At 39.4% G+C, this 14,474-nt stretch overlaps 1 protein-coding gene across 4 annotated transcripts in view; it reads right to left on the bottom strand.

The window, feature by feature from the left end:
* The window catches only part of gdpd5b (glycerophosphodiester phosphodiesterase domain containing 5b), a 39,117-nt gene extending 25,181 nt beyond the window's left edge, over nucleotides 1-13,936 (bottom strand). For 3 of the 4 annotated variants that reach the window (XR_011928120.1, XM_072453943.1, XM_072453954.1), the window contains exon 1: nucleotides 13,835-13,936. The gene's annotated coding sequence lies outside the window, so the exon portion shown is untranslated. The remainder of the gene's footprint in view (nucleotides 1-13,834) is intronic. The other variant, XR_011928121.1, reaches the window with a different exon arrangement.
* Between the last annotated feature and the right edge of the window lie 538 nt (nucleotides 13,937-14,474).

Here is a 14,474-nt window from a genome sequence, read left to right as displayed (position 1 = left end):
CAGAGATGGGGGCCCCGGGACATGTCCGACCTCCTCGGTGCAGTTTGTCTAATAACAGGAAACATGGCTCTGCTGTAGATACTAATGAGACGCTGCCCAGAGCCTAAGACACTGATTAAAGCAGGAAGAGTGTAGTTAACGTCCACATCTGCCCCCAAACATCAAGGACTGGCTCGTATGTCCGCCCCCATTTTACAAGCCCAGCAATAATGTGAGGGAGAGAAGAGATGTTCAATCATGGCAGTAAATCCAACCATAAGTCAACAATCAGCTTGGTATGTTTTTGCTTTTTTAAATCAAGGGGTCTGCAGTAAAGCCTCTGTCAGTAAAAGCATCTTGTTTGTTGATCTGTCTTCTTTTTACACTGAATAAAAGTCTCGTCTCGTTTATTATTAGGGGTGCAGTCGACCACATTTTTTTTTTTTTCGTCAACAAATTATTTTACAGGAATAATAAGGATTTATATAGACCACAGTTGAGGGAGAATGCATGGAGTTAGTCATTGCTAGAGTTTTGGGAGTGACTGGACAGTTTTATATGCCTTTTATGAAGATGCCGTTTACTCGCACGACTTTGTGGGTTTTGCACACATTCCGGCAGCGCCACACCCTCTTTAAGTCAATCTATTGAGGCATAGGATATGTCTTTAGTTGAATACAGGCCTAATGTTCATAATATTATTTAATGTTGTGTTTGTTTTCAATACATAATACAATGAATCTTTAAAAGAAATCGTGATACAATTTTTATGCTGCATCACCCAGAGTCACAGAGCTTGTCGGATTTGTGCTAGACCTAAGCTTGGAAAACTAGGAGAGCATCAAGTCTCATTTTTCATGTCTCTTTTTTACACATAAGCCACCATGTTTGTTTGGACATGATCCCAGACTAAACTTTATTTTAGTGGCCAAAAGGAAAAGAGTGTAAAAAGTTAATTCACCTCTGCTGGTCAATGTTCTCTCATATCTCATACCTCATCTAATATAAATATGTTAAATCTCCATAGCAGTTGTGATGGGGTCCTAGCCAGTAAACAAAAAAACATATTTCAATTATATGATATTTTGTCAATCCCACATCTGAAAAATCTAAACAGGAAGGAATAAGAGATTGCCTTTGTGAGAATACTTAAGGTAATGTTTGTTCACAGGTAAACCATAAATATTTTGTGTATGTCCTGGCATGCTGGCCCAGCCTTTCTTTAATAAAACATGTTTGTTATTGGCGAGTTCATTAAGGCAGAGCTGCTCCGTGTTGTCACTTGTCAAATTATAACGTTCAGATCTTCCGCTGAAGACGACTGGTTCGTGCAGTTTATGTTACAACATGTTCACAACGGGGAAAAAAACGAATGCCAAAACACAGGCACCGGAATCAGACATATTTACTTAATTGCCTCTGAATCAGTCAACTCGGACAACATCAATCTCCAGCTTTTGCCTTTTAGCATACAGTAATAGAGTAGAGAAATGCTCAGACCAAAAACTTGTCACCTCGAAGACTCATGCATTTTTAACTCTGTTTTCATTTGTCTCCCCATGGGCTGTGTTAGCAGAGCAGCAAATGTGCCAAAGTGAATCCTTTTATCGGCGTGATGTCTTACTGGAAACCAATCAGCAAGAAATGACCTGGCAGCAGAAACACTTCAATCTTAAAGTAACTGAAGTGAATGATAATGTTAACTTCAATCACTGCAAAAACCACACACATCAAGTAGAACGATAGCAGTGAGATTAATTACTCTTGTACAGTAGAAACGGTACTAAAGGAGCTAAAATAATACATTTTCAGTAAAGCAAATGACAATCAATGTATGCATTAGATTAGAATTATTAAAGTAATTACGGGATGGTCAGATTTGTTGATATTTGTCTTGCTGATGTGGCCAATAATTGATACATGCGATACAAATATTACCATTTTACAAACAAGACAAATCCTCTGTGTTATGTTAAAGGGCTCCATAAACTAACTTTGAATGATTGATTTAGTTCACAATTTAACTTTCTTTTCACTTTTGTAAAACTGACAAAATGTATTTATCTGGGATATAAAATAATTTGCTGCACCATGGTCTAAACCTATAGCCATAGTTTATATATTTAATTGCTATGCAATTAAAAATTGTACTCCTTTTTACTGCCTTTTTCTACAAAAAGGCAGACACTAGCTTGGAAAAAAATTGCTGTAAAATATTGGCATAATATCATTCTACTCAACAGGCAAATCACTCCATAGAGGCAGCTCCTTTTAAAAGGAAAAAAGCAAAGTCACGATGACACTGAACTTGGGTAAAACAGAGAAAACACCAGTTTTTTGCTGCCTCATTTCCTTCAATCCAAAGCATGTGGAGGAAAACCAGCAAAGGAACTGCTTCAGCATTTACGTCCAAAAAACATGGTCCTCTCTCGACAAGAAACTGGCTCAAGAAAGACATGAAAAAGAAAAAAAAACATGGATAATCGTCACCTGAAATCATTCCTCATTATCTGAAATAAATCACTCACTATTTAGTAAAAGGGCATCGGACAATGGTGTCTGATCAGAAGATGCCTGAATGAGGGCTGATTACACCAGATTAATTCTACCGTTTAGGTATTTAGTTATTCAATGGCAAAAGTGTATCTCAAAAGCACATACAGGATGACACCATTTTAGTGCAGATATTGGCAAAAATGAACCATGTTTATTTGAAACATTTTGATGACAATATTCAGGTGATATTAAGGCAGAATAAAATAGAAACTAATTTATGCCACTGTCACAATAAGCCTAAACTATTCTATATATTCTAAATGTGCAATATTGTGAGCTGCAATAAATGATTAGAAGAATGAATCACTTTTGTACTTAATTTATAATGAGTCATACAAGTTATTTATTCAACCGCCTACAGCTCAAATCTTCCTGTAGTACAGAAGAGTCCCCCCCACCACTAGTAAAGGAAAAGAGTGTCCCCCCACCACTAGTACAGGAAAAGAGAGTCCCCCCACTAGTACAGGAGAAGAGTCCCCCCACCACTAGTACAGGAGAAGAGTCCCCCCACCACTAGTACAGGAAAAGAGAGTCCCCCCACTAGTACAGGAGAAGAGTCCCCCCCACTAGTACAGGAGAAGAGTCCCCCCCCACTAGTACAGGAGAAGAGTCCCCCCCCACTAGTACAGGAGAAGAGTCCCCCCCACTAGTACAGGAGAAGAGTCCCCCCCACTAGTACAGGAGAAGAGTCCCCCCCACTAGTACAGGAGAAGAGTCCCCCCCACTAGTACAGGAGAAGAGTCGCCCCCCACTAGTACAGGAGAAGAGTCCCCCCCACTAGTACAGGAGAAGAGTCCCCCCACTAGTACAGGAGAAGAGTCCCCCCCCACTAGTACAGGAGAAGAGTCCCCCCCCACTAGTACAGGAGAAGAGTCCCCCCCCCCACTAGTACAGGAGAAGAGTTCCCCCACTAGTACAGGAGAAGAGTTCCCCCACTAGTACAGGAGAAGAGTCCCCCCCCACTAGTACAGGAGAAGAGTCCCGCCCCCACTAGTACAGGAGGAGTCCCCCCCACTAGTACAGAAGAAGAGTCCCCCCCACTCGTACAGGAGAAGAGTCCCCCCCACTCGTACAGGAGAAGAGTCCCCCCCACTCGTACAGGAGAAGAGTCCCCCCCACTAGTACAGGAGAAGAGCCCCCCCACTAGTACAGTCCCCCCACTAGTACAGGAGAAGAGTCCCCCCACTAGTACAGAAGAAGAGTCCCCCCCACAAGTACAGAAGAAGAGTCCCCCCCACTAGTACAGAAGAAGAGTCCGCCCCACTAGTACAGAAGAAGAGTCCCCCCCCACTAGTACAGAAGAAGAGTCCCCCCCACTAGTACAGGAGAAGAGTCCCCCCCACTAGTACAGGAGAAGAGTCCCCCCCACTAGTACAGAGAAAAAGTACCAACCATAAATAGAAACCCCCAGTAATCATGGAACCATCTATTATTTATTGAACAGTAGGTTGATAGTGTGAATAGACAGGCCTGGTCATTCTCTACTTTTACTAAAGCATGACCTGAAACAATGGGTCATTCTCTGTTTGACCAACACATCCAATAAGTAACGTTCCAAACATACAGAGTTAATGTATACATTGGAAGAGTCTGGAGATCCCTTAGTGCAAGATAAGGTATGAAATGAATTACAGCAACTACAATGCACAAACACAGAATAGGTTTCATTTGTGCCATTTCTAAAGCGCAAAAGTCGTCACTAGGCAACGGAGCCTCGCACTCTCGGCTGCTCTGATTGGCTGCGGCGAAGTTGTTGGGACTTCTCAATTTGAAGTTTGCGAGTTGCAGAAGGATACGGACTGACCCACAAATAACCGTTCATGAGGATCGCTGCTCAGGCAAAAAAAAAATCCTGTAGTGTGCAGAAGACTTAAGACAAGAACAAAATTACAAACATTTGGTGCTGTTTGATGTCTGTTGCGGAGGGTCGGGACCTAAACTAAAACCTTTCATAATTTCCGCGCACGTCTCTTCATTACTTGTGAGTGTTACAGTGGACTCGAGCCTGATCATGACTGCTTTAGTATTAATCAGATGGCATTGAATAAAACAAGATTGCTTGGATGGATCGCAAATATTGCAATGTTTGAGACCGACACTGCAGTTCCTAGTTTACCCTTGCCCCTCTTACTTGTTTGACATGTGGGGAGAAAATGTCAACAAAAGAAATATATGCAACTAAAGCTTTCATAACATTTCCCATATTGTTGCGTCACAATACAACGGCTGTACGACGAGAGTAAGTAATCATTGTGAACTCTGCCTTGACCCAACAAATAGTTTCAGTGTCCTCACACAGTTGTTGAGAAAGACGTGCCCTTGCTAGAACATTCTGGCCTGACGTTTTCAAGGACCACTGCAAATGGGTTACGCAAGGACTCCTGGGTGCCAATATCCTTCACTTTCATGTTTCAGGACACGGGAAGATTCAGAACTGTAAATGTTATGAAGCCATTTAGATAAGACACGGAAGGGCTAGAAAGACATTTTCAAAGTAACACACAAGCGCTCGTTTAGTTCAAGTACTGCAAGTGGACTATAATGACCAGAAAGGGATTTAAATCTTTTCCAAAAACCCACTGAGGTAGTGCTGGGTGATACAATAGTGATTTTGTTTTGATCGGAATAGTAGAATAGAGGCTTAAGTTTTAGGAGCAAAAGTTGAGAATAAGGGAGTGGCGTCAGAAAAGAGGGGGGAACGAATAAATAAATAAGACATCTAAATAATTATATATGCACAGATAAACTAAAATGAAAACAGTTTATGTCAAAAAAAGTATTGTATTAAATTTGTATGCATAAATAATATAGTGTTGTTGTTTCCCTTGTTTAGACACTTAAACATTGCTCACATCAGTAATATGTACTGCTTTTTAAAAGAACATGCATCGTTTCTCCAGCCTCAGCATACAGTAAGTGCTCAAGTTTCTTTGTTTTGGTCGAGTTGAGTATTCTGTCTCATTCACCAGACCGTGCTGAATCTGTAGTTGTCATCGTCTCCATCCTCGGCCAACCAGAACAAGTTTTACAGCCAAAAAAACACTTGCCCATAAGTCATCTTTAAAGTGAAACATGTTTGTCGATTTCCCCGCAAACTTATGCTACGAGGCTGATGATTTGAACATGGATTGGTGCATTACATGGAATAATGTTGGGTGAGTGAATTCACAGCTTTTACAGTCTTGTCATTTCAAACTGACAGTTCATCAGGAAGAAAATGTGGGTCACTGATGAAGCAAACTAAATTTTTGGAACAGCGGCGGCCATTATTTCCAATTACTGGAGCAAAACAAAGTCAGGGAGAATCCACCCACTCATTTTGAGAGAGGATAGAACAACAAAGGTGGAAGTGGGTCAGACGTTATGTGGAAATATTGCTCATTTTTCATGACAAGATAAAAATAATCGTGAGCTTGAAGCGAGAGGACACTTCGTGAGCTGGGAAGGCGGTTTCCTGAGCCGAGTTGATTTAATAGAGAAGAGAGTGCGGCCGGTGCTGGGGAATGGAGAGCGTCTGACAAAGCAGGAGGGGCTCAGAATATAGAATAGCTACAAGGTGGACTTTGCTTCGGGGTATGCTTCAAATGTCAAGCTTTGAAATCGCAGCCAAGACGGAAATATCACTATATTGTTTGGACTCTGTAAATCGAGACATTTGCTGTAAATACTGAACTTTTTTTTTAACATATAGAACATTTTACAGAGATTGTCTCATCAAATGCATTGTGTGGCATTTAGATTTAATAACTACACTTTATCAAGGCAAAGGCTGTACTATAATACTTGATTATCACCATTAATACTACTATATAAAAAGGGAATTTGAAAAAAACTGACCACTGCTGACTAGCGGTGTCAAAAGTATTGAAAATCAGATACTAATCGATGTTTTTATATTGTTACTTGCTCAAATACAAATGCGTATCTTTATCGTAAATAAGTAAAAAATAAAAGAATCAAAAAATTAAAAAGTAACATAAACAAGACAACATTTTGACATTTCCTAAACAGAATAAGACCACATAGTAATAAAGAAAGTGCTATTATTTTGTGTTCACAACATTCTTTTCTCTAAAAAACAAAACAAAACAAAACCTTTTTTATCATCATGGTGGTATTGAGAATCAAACTATTCCCTAGAATCAAAATCGAGTTTGAAAAGTTACCGACCAGGAACACCAAGAGCAGCAGTTTTCAAGACGAGACCAAAACCAAATGGTCTAGACTTCTTGTGTCCATGTCAGACGGGCTCATATCTCTGCTGACAGTGCACAAATGCCCACTTACTGCATGTGCTGTAGATTCTACCCACACATAAGGCTGATTGATGGGAGCAGTAGCTGTGTAGCACAAAAAAAGCCATTTTGAACTAAACTATCCCTGGACTTTTACTCAATGTTCTACTATCACTGAAGAGGTCAATAAGTCTCCTTTTTAACGCAATGTCCTTTTGCTGGGCAGAGTGCACAATTTACTTACTAACAACAAAATTTATGACATTTTTCTTCATGAGAGGGGCAAAGACAGTAACTATGGACTTTCAAGGGAAAACAATAGACTGAATAATTAATGTAACATCTGCTGCTGGCTGATAAAAATCCTTGATAGACATGGTAGAGATGGTTTTAGAAAAGTGAATCACATTGGGGTTGGCAATGGTCTGCAAATTGCTTCTACGCGTCGAAAAATACAAATTAGTTTAATGTCCACAGATCAAAAGTGTATCAAGTGATAAATTAATAATGATCAAATTGTCATCTTATTCTTGGGTTCAACTTCCTGTCTATGGACACTTCAGCATTCAAAATGTATAATATTTTCTATTTTAGTTTAGAATTGTTGTATAATATGGCGACAACACTAAATTTCCATCACTCGTCAATGTTCTTTAATCTCTTTACACTCAAAAACATGGGGCAAAGTCTTAAGTTTGTCCCCAAAGCTCTTTCCTCATATCTTAACCTGCATTGTGCCACTTTGAATGACCTCTGAAAGTACAGAGTTGCTTCTACAAAGTGATAATGAAAGCAAACAGTTGGCAGAAAAATACAAGCTACACTATGCTCCACTGTTGACTTTATATACGCCATAAAGTACACCTTTTACAGCCAGACAAAGATATGCCATTTATCATGCTAGCATATTTATGGCTTTATCGTGTTGGCATGTGGGCACATCAACGTAATCTAGTGCACAAGTCCAGTCTCTTTAGCCCCAGAGAAACACAAGCTGCTTCTGGGAGAACAAGCTAAAAATTCCATCATCTTGTATCAACATTCATTTCATTACAAGAATGCATTGTCTCCAAGAAGCAATATCTGGAAGGTAAATTTTAATAAAGCACGTCTAGACAGAATACAAATAATAATAATAATATCATGTTAGACAATTCAATAGCGGTGATGTAAGGATCAAGTTGTGGGAATGTTTAGCATGAATGAGAGGAATACAGTGCACTTGCTAACCAGTCAAAACGCTATTGTTGCCGATTTAAATGGGAAACCTGGTGAAGGACTTTGAGGAAAGCTCAAGTTGCCCAGACACAATGGCCGACTGTAGTCCTTTAGAATTATATCAATTAGACCTCAACTATAGACCTGCTCAAGGGCCTATACCTCGTGTTACGGCTCTGAATGGCGTCTTTCTGATTGGCGGCTGCAGAACCTCAGAACATCAGCTGCGACAGAGGAAGTTACAAATGTCAGGCGTCTTTGACACAGAGGGGCTTCACTATAGACAAACGGCAGGGGGGCAGCAATGACCCAGCTGGAGACGGATCGAGCAGGGACAGAGTCATCATAGCCATTCTGCAATTCAGTGCAACAGGCATCCATTTACTATAGTGCTAATCAGTGGATTGTTTCACGCGAGACTATGGTGGTGGCACTTATCATTTTCATTTCACACTTATTTAATATTAAAGCAGTTCTTTTTGATCAGATATATATATATATATATATGTTTGTTTATGAGTCTTGACATTACAAAGACTGGCAAAGGCTGATTTTTGTATGCTAATGTATAGTCCAGGTTGTTTATTGTAGGGATAAAAATAAAAACTGCTCCAGCTTTTTCTGTTTCAATACCGATATTAATATTTTGGCTTTTAGATACCCAATATCAACCAGTGGCAACGGGACTGAAAATAGCATTTTCCCTTAAAAAAAAAAAAAAAAATACTATTACAACTGTGATACTTCTCCTGCATGTAACTAATGAACAGTGTTGTATAAATAAAAGTTCAAACATTATGAGACATCCGTGCAAAACGCCCCAACCAACAGAATCAATACCACATTACCAGAATATACATAAATAACAATATAGTTAAATCAATAATTTGTGGACCATTTTGTATAATCGTGATAGTCAGCAACCAAGAGAATCACCAGACCTTGCTGAAATAAGCTGCTTAGCCATGATGTTCTCCTCTTGTCGTTTTTTTTTGTTTTTTTGATGTTTTTTGATCTTATGACAAAGTATGTTACACATTTGGTTTACAAAGGTAACAGATGGTCCGCATTCACAGTTTCACAAACATTTGAATGTCCACCATGTGTCCTTGTTTCCAAAATGCAAATAAACCATAAGCTCAAAATGGAGTGGGAAGAAAAAAAACACATAAAATCCCACATCTTTTCACATCACTTTGCATCGTGTGGCTGCAGTAATTCAACAAAGTTACAGTTATCTTCCACGGAAAATTAAGTCTCTCATGTTCGGTTCTGTTGTACATATTTATCAAAACTTGATGGCCGACATGCGGCAACAGGCCAGTGTAGTTGTTTAAACATGGAACTAATTCAATTAAAATAGGAATTGCCATAAAATTTTTAAACCATTCGCAGTTATGAAATTGCTATTATTTTGGCCAAGATAATCATGACATAAAAGTCTGCAAATGTTGGTCGACTATGACTCTATCAACAGTAAATGACTAAAGGCCTACAGCCCTCCAGGAATCCATTAATTTATTCCACCTCACAGAGTCAAATTCCAAGGTTTTTATCAGTTTGCTTTTTTGACAGACATTCCCTTGAGTTTAGGACAGAATAACTCAACCGCCAAACTCTTGAACATTTTTGAGGGTCTGACAAACACCTAGTGCTAAGGTATAATCCACGCTTTATCTGTAATACAGTGGTTGCCAAGCTGTTGGTCATGACTGCCAGCTTTTCATTTAGCCTCACCAAACAACAAATGGGTATCACCAGTCATCATTTGCTGGTAACATTCAATTGAGATTCACTTTGGTAACCACAGGGGAAGAATGACTCCATTATGTTGACTGCCACTGTTTGTCTCCGAGTGCTTCAAGGTCTCTTATGAAATACAGAGCATCCAGCATCGCCATCGACAACCACAGCTGCAGCCCAGAAAAGCAAAAGTAATCCAGTTCAAACATGGAGGTCAATGGAGGCATGCTGTGGTGAGGTTGTAAAGCAATTTATGTTTACAACCTATTCCTAATTTGAAAAGAGCACTGTGCAAATTTCAATGTGTTCCATTGAAACTAGGGGGACTATATGATGGCACAAATAATGCAATAATAATTTAAATTAAAGCCGCGGTAGCGGAGATGATGGCTCTCGCCACCCGCGCAACCGCCTTTTGTTGTTGTTGTTTTATGGCGGTTGGCATCCGAGTGTTGCATTACCGCCAGACTTTATTCCTCAGACGTTTCGACCGCCTTTTGATCGCGATTGCCCCGATACTGCATTCTCTTAGACTTTATGCTCTAGACTTTATTCTTTAATCCTTTAGACTTTAAAGAATAAAGTCCAAAGCATAAAGTCTAGACTTTTTATGCTTATTAGACTTTAATATTCTTTGGACTTTATTCTTTGGACTTTATTCTTTGAACTTTATTCTTTGAACTTTATTCTTTACAGAGACCCGCCGGTAATGCTGATGCTACCGCTAATGCTAAGACTGCGGCGCGAGAAGAGGAAATGTCCCATCAAAATAAAAGAGGAAGAGGAAGTGAAGGCATTCATTGTGCCTCTGCTGGCCAATGGTGAAAATACACAATATCTGTTTTTCATGGCGTCTCGAGGAGAATATAATCCATGAGTTTCAAACAAATCAGACAATGTTGAGTTTTTCACACAATGGGTAGGGGGCGTTATAGAGTAAATTTGTTACATGGGTATTTTTTTTCCAATCAGAGCATAAAAACACATTAGTGAGTGAAATATGAGCTCCGTAGATCAATTCCAATAGGCGTGACTTGCCCTTGAAAAAAACAGGAAATTAAGCCTTTTGTAAGGGCGTGTTACGCGGAGACCGTATAGAATATCAACATTCTTTAGAATATTTATTTATTTATCAATGTCTTTAGATGCAAAAGGTGTTGTTTTGAGCTCAATCAGACAAAAAACCTAGGACAAGTACGATTTTGAAAAAGAAAAAATCAAACGTTTTATAACTCAGACAGAGCAATAATTTCCCCAAAATGACACTAGAAACGTGGAAATTTTGTGTCATTAATGAAAAATGTGGGTAAGTTCTAAGTAGATGTTCTCAAGCTGCATCACTTTAGCTTCATCTGGGCCAAATTTAGTTAAAATGTCAAAAATGATCAACTGATCGATTAACGGCATCTATGAGTCTAAAAAGGAATACTCTTGACATCTTTGTTTGACAATACTTTCACATTTACAGACAAATGCCATTGTTGTGTTCATACAATTCTTCTGTAAATAGGGATGATCTCTGATAATACTTAGACAACAACCTTTTAACTCCATCAAAACCCTGGACAGTATCAAGCTCGCTAAGCGTAATGCGAGCTGCTGCACCCTCGATCGATCCAGGGATGACCGTCTTGCGTGTTATCTCATTTAAGGTGCGGTAAACTGACAGCGGTAAGCACAACTGCAGTTACATAAGCAGAGCAAGGTAATACGGCCAGGACACACAATCAATGCACGCCTCAAATGTGCCGCCGGTGTGTGGATACAGAGAGACACACAATACATGCAACATTCAAATGGTGTTATATTGGAGCCCGGCTTATCCAAGTGTGTGTAAATCAACAAAGGCTGTCCGGTAACTGGGAACACGGTCGTCATACTGAACTGGTCAAACAAAATATGTGCAGCTATTTATGCATGTAGAGGCGGAAGATGAAATGGAGAATATTGGAATTGTTGTTGTCGATGTATGTTCAAACTATTCAAAACGGAATGTCAATTGTTCTCTCCCAAACAAGGTATTTCTGCCATTCTGTGGTTCAAATGTATGTTCCAGTCACATGTTGTGCCAGACAAGGCATTTACAGGCACGTTTTAGCACATTCCTGATGCGTTGTTAAAATATCGTCTGAATATTGTCATCCAGTTAAAGCAAAAAAAAAAAATCATTATTGTCAATTATCGTTGAACCCTAGCCTGGACCTCGCGGCAGATTAAATAAGCAGCGCTGTAGGACGTTAGTAAGTCAAATTATACCTTTGATTGGGATTACAAAAGATTTATGGCCCACAACAGACAGGAAAAGGAAGATGGAGATTCGGAAATAAATTGTGAATTTATTCTGCCTATCATAAAAATATGCAGTTTACTATACCTCCTTGTTTTGTCAGTGTACTTTGGGTCAAATATATCAGAATGAGAATAGGTTTGATTGCCATTGTTCGCAAACATGGGAACTTCTCCCGGCATTAAGGTGCAACGTCTATAGTCAAATATGCATACATTTAGAGTTTACAAATAAAATAAGGTAAAAAAAACAACAACTTGGTCTCAGTATGTACACAGATACAGTCTTTCTCTGACAGTAAGAGAGTTCCCATCACTGTCTACTTTTACATCACACCTTTAAAAGTGTGAGCACTTAACTCTGCCTTTTCCCGTTCCTGTTGCATTTATCTTCGGTGTTACATTCCTTCAGACAACAGATGGAAACAAGCATCTTAGCAATAGTCTGGCCCATTTACACTGTAACTGCTACAGCTGCTCATTAATATGCACCGTCCCTATCAAATAAATAAACAAATCACAATTCCACAGAAATAAGCCTTTAGATCCAACTCAGGGAAGTAAAACCATCTAGATGCATTATTTATGGAAGTGTTAAGTGCGTATTATTCAAATGACAATTACACTCTCGTTTAAAAACCCTTATCGTTCAAAAAATATGATTCAAAACCCAACAGCTCAACTTCAGCTCTCCCTTTTTTGGAAGAAGCTTTAAATCCAAGGCATCAGGGGAAAAAACAAACAACCCGATCATGAATTTCATTTCGCAAAAGGGAAAAGGAATGCGGCGCAATCTGGAGTGATTTACAGCGATGTGAACCAAGCAGAAAATATGAGCACTGGGCATTGAGCCACCAAAGTCCTAACCATGTCAGGAAAAATGAAACAGAATAAATCATGCGCACACGTTTTCAATGGCAGATATAGTGTGGCACAAATAAGGCAATATCAAAGATGGTTAAAGTCAAACGGGGGAATTTAACTATTAATATCAATAACAATCACCTCAGACAGTTTAAGTGCAATGCATAATTCAGTGATACTACCCATTTAAACAAGTAAAAGACAAGCAAACACAAGCTTATTTTTGTCTCGTTGTGGTTCATACCATTATTCAAAAGAACCGTCAATTATACATCAAATTAATGAATGGTCGCGGTTTCCCCCATTCTGGATGTGATGATGTGGAAAAGAACACTAAAATAGACATTGCAGACTGAGAGCCAATTAGGTAAAATGAAGGAAACATGAAGGCAACATAAAATTAAAGGTTTATGAGCCATGTTAGAAGTAACCAGCCCAATTAGCTTCCAAAATCTAACACAAACCATGTGTCAGTGCTCATGATGACTGCCACTGCCATGTGAAACAGGGCAGTTAATTAAATGATTAAAAGTATGTTTAAAAAAGGGTAATTCATTGAGATGAACCTAAAAAAAGCAGTGTTTCCCCAACCATACACAGGCACTTACAGGGGATAGTTGGAATGGAAATTGAGTAACAGTTATTATTTGAAGCATTTTGGACATCAATGTGAGACAATATATAAAAGTAATAATTCACAATATAGGCCTACTACAAAAGTTAAATATGTATGTGCCCAGTGGCCAATTAAGAGGTAGTTTATGAGACAAATTTAAGGGACAAGACAACAACAAAAAGGCTGGGTACCACATTAATTGTTAGCCTCGTCCATTTTTCTAACGTTAATAGTTGCCAGACATAAAATTCATGAAAAATAAGTCACTCTATTCACATTTAAGAGTTGACAAGAAAAGATGGCTACAAAAGAGGCTAAATATTTCTGAATAACTCACCTGTCCAAAGCTGGGTGTCACTCCTCTCTCTTCTTCTCCTCCTCGCTCCTCTACTTTCCCCTTCTTTCTATGATGGCACCGATTAACGTTTTACTTTCTTCGCCCGGTTGTGTGCCCCCGGACAGACGGGGTCGTCAGGGGGGATAAACCCGAACGCAAAGGTAGGTGAGCGTGTGTTGGTGGTGGTGGTCCCGGTGGAGAAACGCGCTGACAAGGCTGAAGTTCGTCTCTCTCCGCGCAGACAAACAAAAGGGCGAAAAAAAAAAGAAGAAGCCGGTTTGGTTTTACGCACGGGACACGGCACCGGCGAGTTGCTTAGTTTGGCGAATTAAAAGTGCTTCGTTTTTTAATTAAAAGGAGCATTCTCTGGTTGAAAACGTGCCCCCCGCGCGTTGTTTGTCCGCGATTCGTAGTCATTCAAAGCATGAGTGAGAGACGGGAGGAGGATTGTCTGTTTTAACTGCCCCGCTCGGCCCCTGAACGTTACCGTGAGAGCGTCTTCATGTGCAGTGGGAAAGAAGAACACTTCACTCAAGATGCGATACAAATAAAGAAATAAATGACTTAAGCCATAAGGATTTTTAGACATTTTGAAAAGAAAATCGCGATTATAAATGGTGCGGTTAATATTAAATATGGT

This window comes from Eucyclogobius newberryi, unplaced genomic scaffold, assembly GCF_026437365.1.
Source record: "Eucyclogobius newberryi isolate DKJ021-1_F unplaced genomic scaffold, fEucNew1.0.hap1 SCAF_10, whole genome shotgun sequence".
Lineage (NCBI taxonomy): Eukaryota > Metazoa > Chordata > Actinopteri > Gobiiformes > Gobiidae > Eucyclogobius > Eucyclogobius newberryi.
The sequence above is the reverse complement of the archived record's forward strand: the minus strand, read 5'-3'. Positions and strand labels throughout refer to the sequence as shown.